Source organism: Myotis myotis, unplaced genomic scaffold (assembly GCF_014108235.1).
Source record: "Myotis myotis isolate mMyoMyo1 unplaced genomic scaffold, mMyoMyo1.p scaffold_m19_p_4, whole genome shotgun sequence".
Classification (NCBI taxonomy): Eukaryota; Metazoa; Chordata; class Mammalia; order Chiroptera; family Vespertilionidae; genus Myotis; species Myotis myotis.
This window is the reverse complement of record NW_023416346.1, coordinates 62814169-62834962: the sequence shown is the minus strand read 5'-3', so window position 1 is coordinate 62834962 and position 20794 is coordinate 62814169. Positions and strand designations below refer to the sequence as shown.

The 20794-nt window shown below is 46.7% G+C and overlaps 1 pseudogene; it reads right to left on the bottom strand.

Annotated features, from left to right (window-relative positions):
* Window positions 1–2892: 2892 nt before the first annotated feature.
* LOC118653430 overlaps window positions 2893–20794 on the bottom strand; it is a 160529-nt pseudogene continuing 142627 nt past the window's right edge.

Below are 20794 nucleotides of genomic sequence, written 5' to 3'. Positions count from 1 at the left end.
TGATTTATGCTCACCAAGAATACTTTGAGCCCTGGCCAGGGTGTCTCAGTGGTTGGGAGGGTCAGCCTGTGCACTGGGAGGGTTGTGGGTTCCATTCCTGGTCAAAGCCACATGCCTGGGTTGCAGGTTTGATTCCTGCCCCAAGTTGGGGTGTTTGCAAGAGCAATCAATGGATGTGTCTATTTCACATAGATATTTCTCTTCTCTTTTGCTTTCTCTCTTCCCATCCCCCCTCTCTTCTACTCTCTCTAAAAAGCAGTGGAAAAAATATCCACATCCCCACTCCTTAGGTGAGAATTAAAAAAAAAAAAAGCTTTAAAATCTGATTCCCTAGACTATTACTGTTATTATTTAATATTTATTGAGCGTGTCAAGCATTGGCCAAAGTAAAAGTAGACCTAGTCCATTCACAATGAGCTTATTTATTTCTTATTCCTGCTTTTAAATAGACTTGAAAATGTGATGGCATATTTCTGTAATATTCAATGAATTTTTTCCAAATTTAATGAGGTTCTGATTTGGTTAAAGATTTGTACGTTTCAGACTGCTCATTCTAATTTTATCTGAACAGGTTTGCCCATCCTTGTTATGGATTTACACTGATGTCTTATAGCTTCCTAACATTCATAACCCATTTGTGATTCTATATGAATTTGCAGAGAACTCACACATCAATTCTGTGTAATTTTTAAAGGGTTTATTTCCAGTTATCTCTTAAGAGCAAGATTGCTTTAAACTTCACATAATTCTGAAGGGAGCCCTATGTACTATTTAAATACACCAACACCAGAATAATTTTGTTATGATACTTTCCATTCAGCCTCTACTAAACACTCCATTTGTGTATATAAAGCAAATATATGGCTACATCTTACCTAACATCTCAATATAATTACCCTCCTAGACTAATGATGATAAATGTATAGCTTCTAGTAACCAAAATTTTAAGTTAACACTAGTGGCCTGGTGCACAAAATTCGTGCACATTAAAAAGGGAATTAATTAGAGGAAATGTTTTAATATTGCTATTTGCCCTTTATAATAGAAGTGTCAGAGATGAAAAATTAGTAAAATGTATATGAAAATCTCCTTCCTGTCAGAGTCTGGGGCACACTGCGGGACCCAGAGTCAAGTCCCCACCCACCCGTGTGCACCTCGAAATTGTGCAAGACCCAGACCCAGCCGGCCCCACACCATTGGGCAAGATCCAGACCTAGCAGGCTCCACCCCATCAAGTCCCGTTGGGCAAGGGGCACAGCCTCAGGTCCCCCAGCCAGGTACTGGGCAGGAGGCACAGCCTCAGGTCCCCCGGTCTGGTGCTGGGGTGGGGGGCATGGCCTTAGGTCCCCTGTCAAGCCTCACCAGGTGGGGGGCGAAGCCTCAGGTCCCCCTCCCTGGCCTGGTGCCATGCAGCCTCAGTCCCTGGGCTCTTCTGCTCCCCACTCCCATCCACTCTGCTGCTCCCTGCTCCGTTGTTCTGTTCAGCTGGGTGGCTCCACTGTGCACCTCCATGCTGCTCTGCTCCACTACTCTCCACTGCTCTGCTCCCCACTCCGCTGCTCTGAGCTGCTCCAATCTGCTGCTCTGCTCTGCTGCTTGGCTCCACTCCACTGATCCCTGCTGTGGTGCTCTGCGCCACTCCACTCTGCTGCTCCCTGCTCTGCTGCACTACTCAGCTGCGTAGCTCCACTGCGCTCCTCCCCGCTGCTCTGCTCCACTGCTCCCTGATGCTCTGCTGCACTGCTCCACACTCTACTGCTCTGCTCCCCGCCACTCCGCTCTTCTGCTCCCCAATGTGCTGCTCTGCACCATGCCGCTCCACACCACTCCACTCTGCTTGCTGCTCTACTCTGCTCCGCTGTTATGCTCAGCTGCGTGGCTCCACCGCACTCCTCCATGCTGCGTTGCCGTACTGCTGCCCACTCCGCTGCTCTGCTCTGCTGCTCGGCTCTGCTCCACTCCACTGCTCCATTGTGCTGCTCCCTGCTGTGCAGCTCCGCTGCTTCCCACTGCTCCGCTCTGCTGCTTCCCGCTCTGTTGCTCTGCTCTGCTTCTCCTCCACGAGGCTCTGCTCCCCACTCTGCTGATCCACTCCACTCTGCTGCTCCCCGCTCCATGCCTCTACTCCACACTCCACGGCTCTGCTCTGCACTGCTGCTCCGCCAAGTTCCTCCATGCTGCTCTGCTGTGCTGCCCCTTGCTGCACTGTTCCCCACTCCGCTGCTCTGTGCTGCTCCACTCCGCTGCTCTGCTCTGCTGCTCGGCTCCGCTCCACTCCACTGCTCCATTATGCTGCTCCCCACTGTGCTGCTCTTCTGCTCCCTGATGGGCTGCTCTGCGCCGCTCTGCTATTCTCCCGGCTGTGCTGCTCTGGACTGCTCTGCGCCACTGCTATGCTCAACTGCGTGGCTCCACTGTGCTCCTCCATGCCACTCTGCTGTACTGCTCCCCACTCCGCTGCTCTGTGCTGCTGCTCGGCTCTGCTCCTCTCCACTGCATCATTGTGCTGCTCTCTGCTGTGCTGCTTCGCACCATGCCTCTCTGCTGCTCCCTGCTCTGCTGCTTTGCTCCACGGCTCTGCTCAGCTGTGTGGCTCCACCACACTCCTCCACGCTGCTCTGCTCCTCTGCTATGCTCAGCTGCATGGCTGCACCGTGCTCCTCCATACCGCTCTGCTTCACTGTTCCCCACTCTGCTGCTCTGCTCTGCTTCTTGGCTCCGCTCCACTCCCCTGCTCCGTTGCAATGCTCCCCACTGCACTGCTGCTCTGCGCCGCTCTGCTCTGCTGCTCTGCTCAGCTGCGTTGCTCCACCACGCTCCTCCCCACTGCTCTGCTCCACTGCTCCCCACTCTGCTGCTCTGTGCTGCTCAGCTCCGCTCCACTCCACTGCATCATTGTGCTGCTCCCCGCTGTGCTGCTCCACACCGTTCTGCTCTTCTGCTTCCCGCTGTGCTGCTCTGCATCACGCTGCTCTGCTGCTCTACACCACTCCACTCTATTGCTCCCCGCCCTGCTGCTGTGCTCAGCTGCATGGCTCCACCGTGCTCCTCCATGCTGCTCTGCTCTACTGCTCCCCACTCCGCTGCTGCACTCTGCTGCTCCATGCCACTACTCCCCACTCCACTGTTCTGCTCTGCTCTGCAGCTCTGCCGAGCTGCTCCACGCTGCTCTGCCGTGTTGCTTCCTGCTCCCCACTGTGCTGTTCCCCAGCTCCGTGGTCCTCTGTGCTGCTCTGCTAATGAACAAAATCTTCAGTGCTTCAGCTGGAAAAATTCAGTCTTCAAGGGAACCGTAGTTGCAGAGCCAGATGGAAACTGATTGGTCAGAAAAGAGTCACTGTGATTGGTCAGAGCTGTGCTGTTGTGATTGGATGGGGAAAGCTTCAGTCCTATTGGTTGCAACAGAATTCATGGAACTCCTTTATAAGGTTTGGCACAGAGAGCAAAAACACAGTGTAGGCAAAGAGTCACTGTGATTGGTCAGAGCTGTGCTGTTGTGATTGGATGGGGAAAGCTTCAGTCGTATTGGTTGCAACAGAATTCATGGAACTCCTTTATAAGGTTTGGCACAGAGAGCAAAAACACAGTGTAGGCAGGCAGTTTAGCACAGAGGTTTCTCCCTTAAGTTAAGAGAGGACCCTGTGCAGAAAAGGCTGAGAGGCTTTTGTTTTTTTAATCTTTTTGAGCCCTATTAGACAGCAGGAGCTCTTCTTCCCCTCAGGGTCCACAAAGTACTACTGTGCCAATACTTTATGCACATATAAAACACACAGAGAAAATGGGGGAACTTTTGCAATACTGTGAACAAAAACCAGCATGGCTGGCCTGAAAAAAAAAAAAAAAAAAAAAAAAAAAGGCCTGCATGGCCACCCTAATGCTTGAGCAGGGCTGCTATGAAAACACCATGACCAAAACAAAACAAACACACACACACACACACACACACACACACACACACACACACACAATACCCCCCAAAACAGCTGCATTAGAGCATCATAGTGCTTGAGCACAGCATGGCCAGCGTACAGCCCCTTAGTGCTTTGGGCACAGCTGCCATGAAAACAACATGGCTGGCTCAGTAAGAGAAAAAAAATGGCCGCATTACAGCGCCTTAGTGCTTGAGCACAGTTGCTCTGAAAACAGCATGACCTGGCTGAGAACACCTTGGCAGTAAAGGTTGCTGCTGCGCTGCCTCTCTGCTGCCTGCTCAGCTAGGCAGCTCGGCTCAAGTCTAGTCAGAGCCCAGCTGGCCCACAACCTGCTCTGGAACAACGTCTTCAGTGCTTCAGCTTCAGCTGCCGAAACTTGGTCTCCAGGGAAACCGCAGCCTGTAAGCTGGATTGGAACTGGCTTATATAGTCCAAAGTCCCTGCCGCTGGCCCCTGATTGGTCAGAAAAGGAACACTCTTATTGGTCAGAGCTGTGCAGTTGTGATTGGATGGGAAAGCTTCAGTCCTATTGGAACTCCTTTATAAGGTTTGGCACAGAGAGCAGAAACACAGTGCAGGCAGGCAGTTTAGCAGAGGCTTCTCCATTAAGAGAGGACCCTGTGCAGAAAAGGCTGAGAGGCTTTTTCTTTACCTTTTTGAGTCCTATTAGCCAGCAGGAGCTCTTTTTAGCCCTCAGGGTCCACAAAGTACTACTTGCCAATGGCGGAGCAGAGAGGAGAGGAGGCAGTGCCAATACTTTATGTACATATAAAACAAACAGAGAAAGTGGGGGAACTTTTGCAATACTGTCAACAAAATCCAAAAGCCTTTGCTGCCCCAACAACTCCGCCTTTATTGTTAGCACTGTTCCTCCAATGTGTTCTGCATTCCACTTGGCAGACAAATCCTCTATCTAGCCTATATGCATTTTTAGGCCAGAAATCATAGTAAACATACCCTAATTCTTTGTCAAATAAACATATAAGTACATGTATTTAATAAATCATTAATGGAAAATTGATCCAGCCATTTTCTCATCCATCCTTCTAGCATGGTTTTATTTATTATTATTATTTTTAGATATATTTTTATTGATTTCAGAGAAGAAAGGAGAGAGAGAAAGAGATAGAAACATTGATGATGATAATCATTATTGCCTGCCTCCTGCATGCCCCATACTAGGGATTAAGCCTGAAACCCAAGAAAGTGCCCTGACCTGGAATCCAACCATGACCTCCTAGGTGGATGTTCATCAGTGGGTGCTCTGTTAAGCCACATCACATAAGAGGGGCCTACTGATATTTGTAAAAGTAATTAACATTTATAAACATTTGTAATTTGAGTAATAAATCAAATGTTATTCTAGTCATCTTTCTTTTTGTGCACAAAAGTATTCTAAATTCTTACTCTTTTCTTATTTAGATAATACTCTGAAGGGCGTGATCATCTATTCTGGGAGCCATGTTTTCCAATGTGCTGCTCATGTCCCTTGATAGCCAGAAGGTAATGTCCTTAATTCCTGAAGTTCTCTCAGCTTTAAGGTCAAAACTAGTACAGAGACACATTTTAATGTACAACCCCCTAGGTCTGGGCCAGAGCATACCCGGAATCAAGAGTATGCCTGAGAAATAATAACATATAAAGCCAGGCTGAGATGTCTAAAGCTGATGGGGATCATGAAATTGGAGAAGCCAATTGAAGCTAATAGACAGAATGATCTATCTATACTAGTAAAAGGGTAATATGCTAATTAGACCAGGAGACCTTCCTGTTGTCCTTTTGGACAAAGCCATGGTGGCAGGGCCGAGCTAGAGGTGGTTAGGGGCGATCAGGCCAACGGGGGGGGGGGCAGTTGGGGGCAAACAGGCAGGCAGGGGGTCAGTTGGTGGTGGGCAGTGGGGAAGTTTGGGGCAAGCAGGTGGCAGGGGGCAGTTGGGGTTGATCAGGCCAGCGGGGGGGGGGGGGCAGTTGGGGGAATTAGGCCAGCAGGAGAGGCAGTTGGGGGTGATCAGGTTAGCAGGGTTGGGCAGTTGGGGGTGAGCAGGCCAGCAGGAGGGAAGTTGGGGGCAATAAGGTTGGCAAGGGGGGCAGTTGGGGGTGAGAAGGCTGGCAGGGGGCAGTTGGAGGTGAGCAGGCCAGCAGGGGTGGCAGTTGGGGGCAAGCAGGCTGGCAGGGGGCAGGCCAGCGGGGGGAGCAGTTGAGTGTGAGCAGGTTGGGGGGGCAGTTAGGGGTGATCAGGCCAGAAGAGGTGGCAGTTGTGGGGCCATCAAGCCTTCAGGCAGAGTGGTTGGGGTGGCAGTCAGGCAGGCAGGTGAGCTGTTAGGAGCCAGCAGTCCCAGATTGTGAGAGGGATATCTGACTGCTGGTTTAGGCCCAATCCCATAGGGGTCCCAGATTGGAGAGGGTGCAGGCCAGGCTGAGGGACAACCCCCGCCTCTTGCACGAACTTCGTGCACTGGGCCACTAGTCTCTCTATATAAAAGGATATGCTAAGTGTCTGACTGTCCATGTGGTCACTATGATGTGTGCTGACCACCAGGGGGCAGACGCTCAATGCAGGAGCTGCCATGACTCGCACTGGCCATTTACAGAGAAATGGCACCGCGGACCTGGTGTCCACAAAACAACACTTGGCTTCCCCCCACTGGGACTTAGGCCCTGCCACCACCCCAGAACAACACCCCACCAAATCACAGCCGATGCTGCCTAGACCCCATGGCATAAAATGCAGCCCACAGCCCAGCCCAGAAATGGTCGCTGGGGGTGCTGGGTAATGACATCACATAGCAACGCCCGGCTTCCTCTCCCTAGCAACTAGCCTCCTTGCAGTTTCTTCAGCCCAGGAACATGACTTGCTTTATAGCCAGGTGGAAACATTTTACACTTTAACTAAATGTCTGTGAAGTGTTTTCCCATGCCTCATCTCATTTGATCCTCACAGAAGTCCTGTAATAAGTAGATAGGAGACTCAGAGGAATCCTATTTTCTTTTCATTAGCTGGAAAATGGAGATTTAGAAAGCTTAGGAACTTGACCCGACTGAAAAGAAGTAAGAAATGGTGGACCTTGAAAATGACTTCAGGTTTTCTCACTGTGCAGAATATAGTCAAACAATGCTGCAGGTTAATATTTTACCTTTTGTTCTTCCTGTGTGATCTGAAATAATAATCTGCTTTGTGTTGATATTTACCACTGTGTTGTTGACAATTACCTGAAAGAGAAGTTGGGGTGCTTCGCTGGGCTGGAAAAAGTTTAGCTAAATCAGAAAGCAGGTCTAATTAAGCAAGTTTATCTATATATATATAAAGCTCTCCCTAGCGCCAATCACACGTGTGTGTTTTGATCTGTCATTGTTGATCATGACTTTGGTTGACACTTCTCTTATAGAGAAAGGGCGAATAGTGATATTAAAATGTTTCTTCTAATTAATTTCCTTTCAATGTGCACAAATCCGTGCAACAGGTCTCTAATCCTATCTAATAAAAAAAAACATGGTAATTAGCCATACATCCACTACCCTTACCATTGGCTAATCAGGACAATATGCAAATTAACTGCCAGCCAAGATGGCGGCCGGCAGCCAGGCAGCTTGAAGCGAACATGAGGCTTGCTTGCTTCAGTGACGGAGGACTGCAACGTTCCCCGCCTGCCTCTACAAGCCTCTGAGCTTGCAGTTTGATACATTATTACAAATATAGAAGCTAAACAAAACCCCAGGAACGTGTTTTCAGCCAGCCTGGATCTCAGAGCTGGAGTTGAAACAGTGTTTCGATTATAGGACACAAACAAACCAGATACCTGCTTTCAGCAGCAGAGGCCTAAGAGCTGGAGCCAAGCCTCAGAGCTAAAGCTGGCCCAGAATAAAAAAAAAAAAAAAGAAAAAAGGAGCGGTTGGGAGCTTCAGTCACCCGAGGCCTGAAAACAGCCCTCAGCCTCTCACCCAGACTGGCCAGGCACCCCAGTGGGAACCTCCAGCCTGAAGGGGGTGAGAGCAGCTGCACACAGCCATCAGCCCCTTACACAGGTTGGCCAGGTACCCAAGCGAAACCCCCACCCTGATCCAGGACACCCTTCAGGGCAAACCAGCCGGCCCCCACCCGTGCACCAGGCCTCTATCCTATATAGTAAAAGGGTAATATGCCTCCCAGCACCGGGATCAGCGGAGCTTTGAGGCCTCCTGGCACTGGGATCAGTGTGACAGGGGGCAGCGGCCAAACCCCCTGACCGCCCTGTGGCTCTGTGTGTGACGGAGGGCTGGGTCACAACCTCCCTATCCACCCTGCTCTGTGTGTGACGGGGTGCGGGGCCCCACACCCCTTCGCCCCCACGGGCCCTGCTCGTGTGTGATGGGGTAGAGCCATAACCTCCCCATAAGCCCTGCCCTGAGTGTGACAGTGGTGGTGCCCCAACCCCCTGATTGGCCCTGCCTTGTGGGTGATAGGGGGGAGCTCCCCAACAACCTGATCGGCCCTGCTCTGTGTGTAACGGGGTGCAGCACCCTGAACCCCACCCCCCACGGGCCCTGCTCTGTGTGTGACGGGATAGAGCCATAACCTCCCCATCGGCCCTGCCCTGAGTGTGACAGGGTGCGGCGCCCCAACCCCCTGATCTGCCCTGCTCTGTGTGTGACAGGGGGCGATGCCCCAACTCCCCTGTAAGCCCTACTATGTGAGTGACAGAGGGGAGCTCCTCAACCCCCTGATCGGCCCTGCTCTGTGTGTGACAGGGGGGAGCTCCCCAACCTCCTGATGGCTCCTGCTCTGTGCGTGACAGGAGGGAGCTCCCCAACCCGCTGATCGACCATGCTCTGTGCGTCACAGGGTATGGAGCCCCAACTCCCCTATAGGCCCTACTCTGTGAGTGACAGGGGGGAGCTCCTCAACCCCCTGATCGGCCCTGCTCTGTGTGTGACAGGGGGGAGCTCCCCAACCTCCTGATGGCCCCTGCTCTGTGCGTGACAGGAGGGAGCTCCCCAACCCCCTGATCGACCCTGCTCTGTGAGTCACAGGGTATGGAGCCCCAACCCCCCTGATGGGCCCTGCTCTGTGAGTGACAGGGGGCAGCACCCCAACCCCCTGATTGGCCCTGCTCTGTGCATGACAGGGGGTGGCTCCGCAACCTCCGCATCGACCCTGCCTTCAATGTGACGGGGGTGGTGTCCCAACCCCCCAATCAGCCCTATCCTGAACATCACTAGGGGTGGCATCGCAAACTCCAGATCCACCCTGCTCTGTTCATGACAGGGGGCAGTGCCCCAACTCCCCAATCAGCCCTGCTCTGAGACAGACCAAGGGCTGCACCTAGGGATTGGGCCTGCCCTCTGCCACCCTGAGCAGGCCTAAGCCAGCAGGTCGTTATCTCCCGAGGGGTCCCAGACTGCGAGAGGGCACAGACTGGTCTGAGGGAACCCCCCTCCCCCCTGAGTGCACAAATTTTTGTGTACCGGGCCTCTGATAAAAGAGAAACATGGTAATTAGCTGTATATCCGCTACCCTTCCCATTGGCTAATCAGGGTGATATGCAAATTAACTGCCAGCCAAGATGGCGGCCAGCAGCCAGGCAGCTTGAAGCGAACATGAGGCTTGCTTGCTTCAGTGACGGAGGACTCCAACATTCCCCGCCTGCTCTGCCTGCCTCTGAGCTTGCAGTTTGAAACATTGTTACAAATATAGAACCTAAACAAAACCCCAGAAACCTGCTTTTAGCCAGCTGGGATCTCGGAGCTGGAGTTGAAACAGTGTTTCGATTATAGAACCCAAACAAACCGGATACCTGCTTTCAGCAGCCCTGGAGCCAATCCTCAGAGCTAAACCTGGCCCAGAATAAAAAAGAAAAAGAAAAAAAGGAGCTGTTGGGAGTTTCAGTCACCCGCCAGCCTGAAAACAGCCCTCAGCCTCTCACCCAGACTGGCCAGGCACGCCAGTGGGGACCCCCACCCTGAAGGGGGTGTGACCAGCTGCACACAGCCATCATCCCCTCACCCAGGCTGGCCAGGTACCCAAGCGGGACCCCCACCCTGCTCCAGAAAACCCTTCAGGGCAAACCAGCTGGCCCCCACCCATACACCCGGCCTCTATCCTATATAGTAAAAAGGTAATATGCCTCCCAGCACCGGGATCAGCGGAACCGCGAGGCCTCCCGGCACCAGGATCAGCATGACAGGGGGCAGCACCCAAACCCCCTGATCGCCCTGCGGCTCTGTGTGTGACAGGGGGCGGGGCCATAACCTCCCTGTCCGCCCTGCTCTGTTCGTGACAGGGGAAGGCGCCCCAACCCCTGATCAGCCCTGCTCTGTGCCTAATAGGGGGAGCTCCTCAACCTTCTGATCATCCTGCTCCCTGTGTGTGACAGGGTGCGATGCCCCAACCCCCTGATCAGCCCTGCTCTGTGTGTGACAAGGTGCAGCGCCCCAACACCTCCCCCCACGGGCCCTGCTCTGTGTGTGACAGGGTAGAGCCATAACCTCCCCATCGGCCCTGCGCTGAATGTGAAAGTGGTGGCGCCCCAACCCCCTGATCTGCCCTGCTCTGTGTGTGACAGGGCGGAGCTCCTCAACCCCCTGATCGGCCCTGCTCTGTGCATGACAGGGGGGAGTTCCCCAACCCCCTGATGGGCCCTGTTCTGTGAGTGACAGGGAGCAGCGCACCAACCCCCTGATTGCCCCTGCTGTGTGCATGACAGGGAGTGGCGTCGCAACCTCCCCATCGACCCTGCCTTGAGTGTGACAGGGGGCGGTGCCCCAACCCCCCAATGGGGCTTACCCTGAGCGTAACTGAGGGTGGCATCGCAACCTCCCTATCCTCCCTGCTCTGTGCATGAGGGGGGCGGCACCCCAACTCCCCAATCAGCCCTGCTCTGAGCCTGACCAGGGGCTATACCTAGGGATTGGGCCTGCCCTCTGCCACCCTGGATCAGGCCTAAGCCAGCAAGTCATTATCTCCCGAGGGGTCCCAGACTGCGAGAGGGCCCAGGCTGGGCTGAGGGATGCCCCCTCTCCCTCGAGTGCACAAATTTTTGTTCACCGGGCCTCTAGTATATATATAAAAAGCCAGAATCTGGAATGACCAATGACCAGTCGCTATGATGCCTACTGTGGCCAGAAAACTGGCCTGATCAAGGGTTGGGGCCAGCCGGCCAACCTCCTGCAGCCCCTCACCCCAGCCAGCCCGCCCCTAATAGGCCTGCTCCACCACGATAGGCCTGGAGCCCCTTCCCCAGGCCAGCCGCATCCCTGATAGCACTCCCCACCCCAATAGGGGGTGGGGCTGGCTGGCGAACCTCCTGGATCCCCTCCCCTCAACCATCCCGACTTTATGGGCCCCTGCCATCCCATATTGCCCCCCCACCCCTATCAGGGCCAGGGCCAGCTGGCCCACCACCCACAGCCCCTCCCCATGGCTGGCCCCACCCAGAATTGGCCCCCCAACCCCAATCGGGGGTGGGGACCTCTGGCCAATCACCTGTGGTCCCTCTCCCCAGCCAGCCTTGCCCTGATTGGGCCCCAATCGGGGCTGGCCAGCTGGCCAACCTCCTGTTATCTCCTCCTCCTGACAGGCCCAGCCCTGATCTGCCTCAATTGGGGCTGGGCTAGCTGGACCCCACCCATGCATGCATTCATGCACTGGGCCTCTAGTGCAATAATAAAAAGGGTGGTCTCTAGTAGCAACTGCCTGGGTTTGTACCCTAGTTAACTATTTACTACTTATATGGACATGGACAAGTTCTTTAACTTCTCTAAGCCTATTTCAGAACCTATAAAAGGGGGGATTTAATAGTGTGTGCCTCTTAAGATAACTGTGGAGAATTAAAAGAGATCCTATGTAATAAAGAGCTAATATGCAAAATTGTCATCATGCCCTCACACCTTTGCACCCTCGCACCAAGGCCAGGGGTCTTGACGGGGGTGGGGCCAGCCGGATCTGGGTCTCACGTAATTTCAAGGCATGCGCTGGTGGGCAGGCACTTGATTCTGGGTCCCACAGCATGCCCCAGACTCTGACAGGAGGGAGATTTTCATATACATTTTACTAATTTTCTTTCATCTCTGACACCTCTATTATAGAGAAAGGGCAAGTAGCAATATTAACATATTTTCTTTAATTAATTCCCTTTTTTTAAATATATTTTATTGATTTTTTACAGAGAGGAAGGGAGAGAGATAGAGAGTTAGAAACATCGATGAGAGAGGAACATCGATCAGCTGCCTCCTGCACATCTCCTACTGGGGATGTGCCCGCAACCCAGGTACATGCCCTTGACCGGAATCGAACCTGGGACCTTTCAGTCCACAAGCCGACACTCTATCCACCGAGCCAAACCGGTTTCAGCTAATTCCCTTTTAATGTGCATGAATTTCATGCACCAGGCCATTAGTCATGTATAAAAAGCACCAAGAATGGTACATGGAACCTAGTGAGTGCATAATGAATATTAGCTTTCATTACTATTGTTATCATCATCAACATCATTTAACGGTAACAGTAATGCTAAGCACAAATGTATAACTTTGTAAAATATCTTTATAATAAACATTGGTGTCACTCACTTTGATTTTGCATGGTATAACATATTGTGTTTCCTTAGTTAAAATATATTTCCTTTTAAGGAATTTCCAGATTGTATCAGTTTGGGTCCCACAAAAATCTAAGGACAAGATAGAATTAGAAAAGCAAGAAATTAATTTCAGGGGAAAAAAACAAACCGAAAACTGATGAAGGATAAAGGTAGAGGCAGCGGGAGTAGTCCAGGGGAGCTCAGAATGCAGTGCAGGTCTGACCACTGTGAAAGAAGAGAAGGAATAAAGAGAACCGAGCAGCAAGATACTGCACTATTTTGAGAAACTTTTGGCAAGGCAAACTGGGAGTCCCTGAACCATGGTTACCTGCTAGAAGAATCCCCTGTTGGGCAGGAATGAGTCTGTACTAGTAGTACTCCTGTCATGCTCCACCATTGGCTGGGAGAACCAGGAACTATGTGTTACCTTATCCTTCACAAGGAAACACATCTGGAGGCTGTCAGCTAACGAGGCATATCATGGCAGTTTCCCTGCAAGGACCAAGTAGTGTATCTCAATGCTGGGCGCTAGATATCTTGATATTCTTTTTTTAAAATATATTTTATTGATTTTTTACAGAGAGGAAGGGAGAGGGATAAAGAGTTAGAAACATCGATGAGAGAGAAACATCAATCAGCTGCCTCCTGCACACCCCTTATTGGGGATATGCCTGCAACCAAGGTACATGCCCTTGACTGGAATCGAACCTGAGACCCTTCAGTCCGCAGGCCGATGCTCTACCCACTGAGCCAAACCAGTCAGGACTCTTGATATTCTTATAAAATTTTTGAGCTATATTCTGGAATGCAGCTAATTGGGAATTATTTGATCATTTCTGGTCTGGTTTTTAAGATATGTTAGGAAGGACTAGAGCCACGTTTAGTCTAAGGCTAATTATTCTCCACCACTAAGGTGATATCCTTCTGAGTATTTTCCCCATGAACTGGAAGGTTTGCCAGCCTGGCTGGTAGGAGCAGGCACTACTCCTAGCCCTGAGAGAGTGTTGGATCCTGTTTTTTCTTACCTTTTTATCTAGTTCTTTTCCAGAGTCTCCACACATGTGTTGGGAAGGAATTTTCCTCCACTCTCTAGGTTCTTCTGGCTGGTCCAAGAATTAAATTGACAGGGGACAGATTAATAGGAGAAAATCAAATTTAATTTCATATCAACGGAGGTCCCATACATATGGGAGCTAAGAAGTGACCAAAGCACCCTGTTCATATACCTTTTAGCCAAATAAACTTAGGCTTGGGTACTGATTAATGAAGAAACTAAGCAGAGTTTGTTTATACAACTTTCTTGGCCCTGAATCATTCTTCATCTCTGGTGATAAGAATGCCTCTTTACCTCCCAGTGCAGTGAAGGTACCTTTCACATGGGAGATTTATTTCCTGCTTCCAGGAGGACAGACAGGAGGGTCAGAGTGTCCTTCTCGCACCAGCTGTTTCTTAAGTAACTTTAGTTCAAAATAATTAAAATGTCAAAGTGGCATGTTTTGGGGCAGCCCGCCCTCATCAGCACTCTGGTAAACCCCTCAGGAGGGATCGTTTGTAGATCTCTGGGGTTCTCTTTCTGCACAGTTCTCTCCTCTCTAGCACTGTGTCTTACACACTCAAGCTTCCATGGTCTTCCTAGTACTTTTCTTTTGAAGTTAGGTTTTCTGTCTTGTTGTCCCCTCCTATACCATGGCTTAGAAACCCTTTGAAGCCAGCAATCTGGGGAAACCCAGGGGCTCCATTTGCATTTTTCCCATCGATCATGGATCACTCTCCTTCCTTGTTCGATATCAATTGTCTTAAAAACTGTTGTTACACATATATTTTTGTCTGATTTTCTGTTGTTTCTGGCAGGAAGGTAAATCTGGTCTTTGTTACTCCATCTTGGCCAGAGGTTAAAATTCTGCTTTACACTTTGAACATGGTACAGAATTTATATTCCTGATTTAGCTTGTCAGAAAGACAGCCGATATTTTAAAAAATCTCTAAACCTTGAATATTATACTTTTCACCCTGTGCTACACACGCTATTCTACTAGGACAGATTAAAATGCTTTTTGTGGAAAGGAAAGCTATGGTTAATGACATGAAGTTACAAAATTTTAATTTTTTTATCCAGATGTAATGGGAAACATAATTTTTATGGCAATTCAGTAGTTGGCTATATGCAGAAAGTAAATTCAAGTTAACATTTTTTAAAGGTCCTAATATTTTTTACGATTTTTTATTGCTATTTAGAGAGAGAGGACAGGAGAGGGAGAGACAGAGAAACATTGATGTGAGAGTGAATTGAGCCCACAGCCCAGGCCTGTTCCCTGACCAGGAATCAAACCAGCAACCTCTTGGTGCACAGGGATACACTCAACCAACTGAGCCACACAGGCCAGGGCAGTCCTAATATTTTTAAATGCAAAGAAAATTCTAACAAGGACCACAAAATTCAAGACAGACCTACTAGCTCTATTAAGATGCATACAAGAATAATCTCATTTTAAATTATAGTAGCAACTGCCTTGATGTTTGCCAGTGTGCCTTTTCTATTTGAAACTTGTAAACAAAACAGCCAAGGCTGATATTTAAGGATGAATAACAATTTGCAATGTTGTAAATGGACCGCAAGAATTCTACTGTTTTGAAGTTTAAATTGTAATTTGCATCTTTAATGAAGTTTGACCTCATGCAGGTTTACTGCTTTGATTGGTGGTTGCTTAGTACTAGAAGTATGATCATTTGGAGTAATTTTCTGAGAAATGTGTTTATATAAACACAATTACAAAATGAACAGTTCTCTGCTAAGGTTGCTGTAGTTGTTCTAAAGCTAAGATTTGCCCATATTTGCAATGTTAAGAAGTTTTATTTTTGCCCAATGTTTCCAGTGTCTGAAGTGGATAGTCCTTGTTTATTTAAGAGCTGATGTGATCTGACATCTGAATCCAAGGACAATCACAGGAGTTTGTGTTTTATATTGACTTTTCACAAAATCTGCATTTTACTGATGAAGAGAATGTGTTGAGAACCTCAAGCTTCTCTGTATGAGAGGAATAGTTATTTATTCATTGTATACAAAAAAATCCAATACTCTACAGTGCTACTTATCTCTAGATCGCAGAGTCAAGTAATAACTACCATCTGTAGAATTTTACCATTTTAATGATGGATGACCAGCACAATATTCTGCGTTTCAAAAATACTATAAAGCTATGTCTTCAAGGCTGAAACTATGGTTGAAAAGAGAAAGTAAATTTCTTTTTAAAATACCAAATTGACTCATTTTCAATGAATTCATGACACATTTTGTCATCATATAGGTACTAGCTCATCCATTTTGTTTTCAGGAGAAATGAAACCAAAATGTTCAATGACTGTTCTTGAATTCTAATCACCACTATCATTCTGAACAAGATGCAAGTCAATCTCTCAGGTATGGTGACAGTCAATCATTCACATTATCTTTGTGTCAATCTTCCTCATTTCTAAGCTTTCTTTGTGTAATTCCTGTTCAATAAATTATTTCAACCATAGGAGGTAAGTTCTCATTTGAAGCAGAAGGCTACAAGTAAAAGCAAACAAAATATTGCTTGCAGGAATTTCAAGAAATGAATCAATGAAATGTTTTAAATAGGTTGATTCCTCATATAATCTTCAATAGGCCACTTTCTCTATATTGACAATTAACATGGGTGTTTAAACAATATAATGATGGGTCAATTTTGCTAATATTTGAAAAATTAGTATCTGGATGTCTTATGGTATGTCCATTTCCATAAAGTAAGAGCTCAATGCTTTCGGGTGGCAAATAAATGCAAACCATCTCCCAAAGAAATACGTTGAGAGCCAGATAATCAAACTCAGTAGAAACTTTTGCAGTTAATATTATAGATTTTTTTAAAACCTAAAACAATATCATTTATCATTTCTCTAGGCTCAAATTTTGGGGCCAAGAATGCATTCTCCCTTCCTTTCCCTTCCCCAAGTTCAAGTCCTAACTTATTTTCCAACTACTGTCACTTAGTATTGTATAAATGGCCTGATCCAGTTTAATACTTTTTCCCTGATGTAGTCTGATCCTATCCCCTGTGTCACTGCCACTGTTCTCTCTCTATTCTCACTGTACCCACCCTTCAAGGTCCAGCTCAAACCTCCCTTCTCTATAACTATTTTCCTAATCTTCTCTGCTCTTCCTTATTCCAGAAGTGGTCTGTGAATTAACAAACCAACATCACTGGGGAACTTAGTAGAAATGCTTGATTCTGGGCCCACACCCAGACCTACTGAATCAGAATCTACATTTTTACAAGGTTCACAGGTTTTGCATGTAAATTAACATTTAATACCTCTTCTTCAGCCCTAGTGATGTCTCATGTATTTTAGATATTCACAGTAGTCATTGCCTATATAGGTACTTGATATTTTCACCAAACTAAACTAGTTAGGTTTTCATGGGCATGTCTTATCTCCTCACTTAGTATTAAAGCTTTTTAAAGGCAGCCACGAGGTCTTATCTCCTTCAATAACCCTGATGGAACCAAATATTTTATTTCCCATGCTGTGTTTTGATTCCAAGTTTCAACTTGTATGAATTTCTAGTGTATGATGTTGTTTTCCCTTCAGATGATAGAAATGCAACTTCTATTGCTTAGCTCAGTACCTAGCACACAGTGAGTAGCCAAATAAATATTTTCTGAATGTATAAATTACTAAAATCAATTTTTGACAAGAAAAATCTGGTTTTCAATTTTGCATCAGTGGTACCTCATCCAAGTTATGTTATTGGGAGAACAATGCATAATGAGAATATTAACATAGTCTTCAGCCTCTAAGGCAGCGTTTCTCAACCTGTGGGTCACGACCCCTTTGGCGCTCGAATGACCCTTTCACAGGGTCGCCTAAGACCATCCTGCATATCAGATATTTACATTACGATTCATAACAGTAGCAACATTACAGTTATGAAGTAGCAACGAAAATAATTTTATGGTTGGGTCACAACATGAGGAACTTTATTTAAAGGGCCAGAAGGTTGAGAACCACTGCAAGGCTTCTGGGCACATTTACTTGAATTCTAATTGGACTATTAAAACATTAATAATCATGTTTCTAGAATAGCTTTTTAATCTCCAGGGTCATTGAACCTAACAGCAATCCTTCACCCTTCTCTGCAAGTCAGTATACTGAGATTCAGTTGCTAGCTCTGTGTCTCACTATAACATAGTCATTAAGAATAGACTTTGGGCCTTAGCTGGTTTGGCTCAGTGAATAGAGTGCCAACCTGCCAATTAAAGGGTCCCAGGTTCGATTCCATTCAAGGGTACATGCTGGGGTTGCAGGCTCAATCCCTAGTAGGACGCTTGCAGGAGGCAGCCAATCAATGATTCTCATCATTGATGTTTTTATCTCTCTCCCCCTCTCCCTTCCTCTCTGAAATCAATAAAAAAAATATATTTTTTAAAAAAGAATGGACATTGGCAAGTGTTTTCCTTCTGGGCCCACCACTTCCTACCTATGTGACCTTAAGTGTATTATTTTACACACTTTTGTGCCTCAGTTTCTGTGTCTGAATGGTGGGAATAATAATAGTCTTTACTTCATAGAGTTGATATAAAGATTAAATTAGCTAATACATGCAAAGTGTCCACCTGAGAGCCAAGTGCATATTAAGGCTCAAAGAATAGTAGCTACAGTTATTAAAACATATAGCTAGAAAATCTGTCTTTCTGAAATGCTATTCTAGAGTTTCAATTATTTATATGTAGGTAGTGTGGGAAAACTTTAGTATGTTCTTATTCTGTCATCTTTTTGTGACTCAGTATTTAACTTACGTTTGCTGGTAGGAATGGCTTCCAGCACTACATAATTCTGGTATGTGCAGTAAGGATGTTTGTTTCTATTTTCCAATCCTTAGGTACAGGTACAATATTAAAGCAGAGTGCTGACTCATTCCAGAAGAGAAAGATGACTCTTTCCTGGTTCAAGTACAAATGACTCAGCCAATTCCATGACCTTCCAATAAAGGGTTGAGTAAGTAAGCAGGAATTGGGTTATGCCAGAATGCTTAAGACCTTGATCTTTGCCATACCACTAAATGAAACAAATACCAAAGTCAAGATTCTTTTTAAATGATGTGATGATACCTAGGTAACACCATAATAGTAAGTAATGAGCCTTTGTAATTGGGTATAATATAAATAATACCCAATTGCCGGTCAGTGAATATATGCATTACAGCTTGGAAAGTTAAATATTTTCTAAAATCCTGTTGGAAATTTATAAAAATGATGTCTTTTTATCCATAATAGAGCAATTTTTAGAATGCCTTGGATTAAATAACAATATCGCTGTCTAAGAATGTAAAATAGTTGCATATTCAGTTAATCAAACAGTATAATTGATTCTTTATCATACTGTATTCAAGCCTAGAAACACTGAAGCTTCTCACCCTTAAGCAGCAGCCTTGGGGTTTTGCAAGCTTAGGGTGAGTTTAATTAAACTCAGGGGAGAAAACCAATTAAGCACTGAGAAGCACAGGCATCCCTCATGCACTCTAAAGACAAAAATATCATTTAGAATAAGATGATGCCATAATCTCAGTATAAATGCCACTGTCTACTTCAGCAGTTCTGGAGGCCTAGGTGTTCTGAGAAGTTTGAAGAGCAGCTAGCTTATGAGCTTTCAATTCATAACTGCATCGAATAATTTCCATCAGTTTTAAATATTCTCTGATAGGAAGTGCTTAGAAAGAAGATTTCATAAATATAAAGAGTGACCATACTTTAAGACTAGAATACACCTATGTCAAAGTGTGTCTCTCCCAAGATCAGGTAGATTTAAATTCTATTTGAGTAGGCTTGAGAAGCCAAGGGTTAACATTTTCCATCACTTCGACATACAAAAGTGATAAAAATAAATGGATATAAGGATCCAGCTTCATGCAATGGAGAAGTTTGTGTCATTTGATGCTGTGTCATTACACTTCCCCATCACTATTGCGCAGTACCGCCCACTGGGAAAATGGTAGAGCAGAACAATGTGCTGTTATACAGCTTGCCAATCAATCAAGAAGCCAGAGAAAGAAGCAACTACAAGCATTATTTCAAATGCAGCCCTTGGAAACTATGAGGAATGGGAGGGACAAAGCAGTCAGTGGCAACCAAAAATTGGAAGCTGATTAAATGTGATTTACTGGGGTTTATTTTCTCATCTTCAACTCAGATTCCTGCAAATATTAATTGCAATGTAGAACAAGAATATACAGAGTGCATTACAGAAAGTCAGGGCTATTGCTCTAATTGGTGACAAGCAAATCAGCTATCTGGGTAATGTAGTACAACAGCATGGACTCCTTTGCACTTTGGTGTGACCCCCTGATGGAGCCTTCAAGCTGTTGAGGTCAGTTGATTTCACCCATGAGAAGTCTTGCAAATATTCCTTTAGCAATATCTAGCAGATATATATATATATATGTAGAATGCTCAAGAAAAACATATGCAAATGCTTTACAATCAAGTGCCATTATTTTAACAGCATTTTTAGCTCCTGAGTTAATATGTGATAAATCTTAGCAGTGGAGAATATTCTCTATGGTTACCAGTACAAATAGAAGTTGCCTCCTGTTTAGAAAATGTTAACATATTTCTCATGATTTAACCAATCCTATAACATCATGATGATATCTAAAAATGATTTTGTAAGTGACTGAATGTAACAACTCAAATATACTTGCAAGGCTACCTGATAATCCATTTTCAGTTTCTGAAAGAGGACTTTGAAATTATTAATAACTAGAGGCCTGGTGCATGAAATTCTTGCACTTTGGGAGGGGGTCTCTCAGCCTGGCCTGTGCCCTCTTGCAGTCCAGGAGCCCTCGGGAAATGTCTGACTGACGGGTTAGTGCTGCTGTGGAGGAGGGAGATGCTCCTGCCATTGTTGCTGCACTCTCCAGCTAGCCATGAGCCTGGCTCAGAGTTTCTGGATGAGCAATGCTCCTCCTGTGGGACCACACTGACCCCCAGGAGGCAGCTCCTGCATTGAGCATCTGCCCCCTGATGGTCAGTGCGCATCATAGCAACCAGTTGTTCTATTGTTCAGTTGATTTGCATATTAGCTTTTTATTATACAGGATTCCTAAGTCAAGCCATGTGGCATAGAGGAAAACACAATAGATGTGGGTCAGGACCCCTAAATTCTATTCTGTCTCCAATTTGATGTATAAATTGGACAAGTCTCTTTGCCTCAGTTTTCTATCTGTGGAAATGAGAGGGAGGGCAAAATAATTTCTGAATTCCATTTTAGTTCTAAGTATTCAGAAATTCTTTT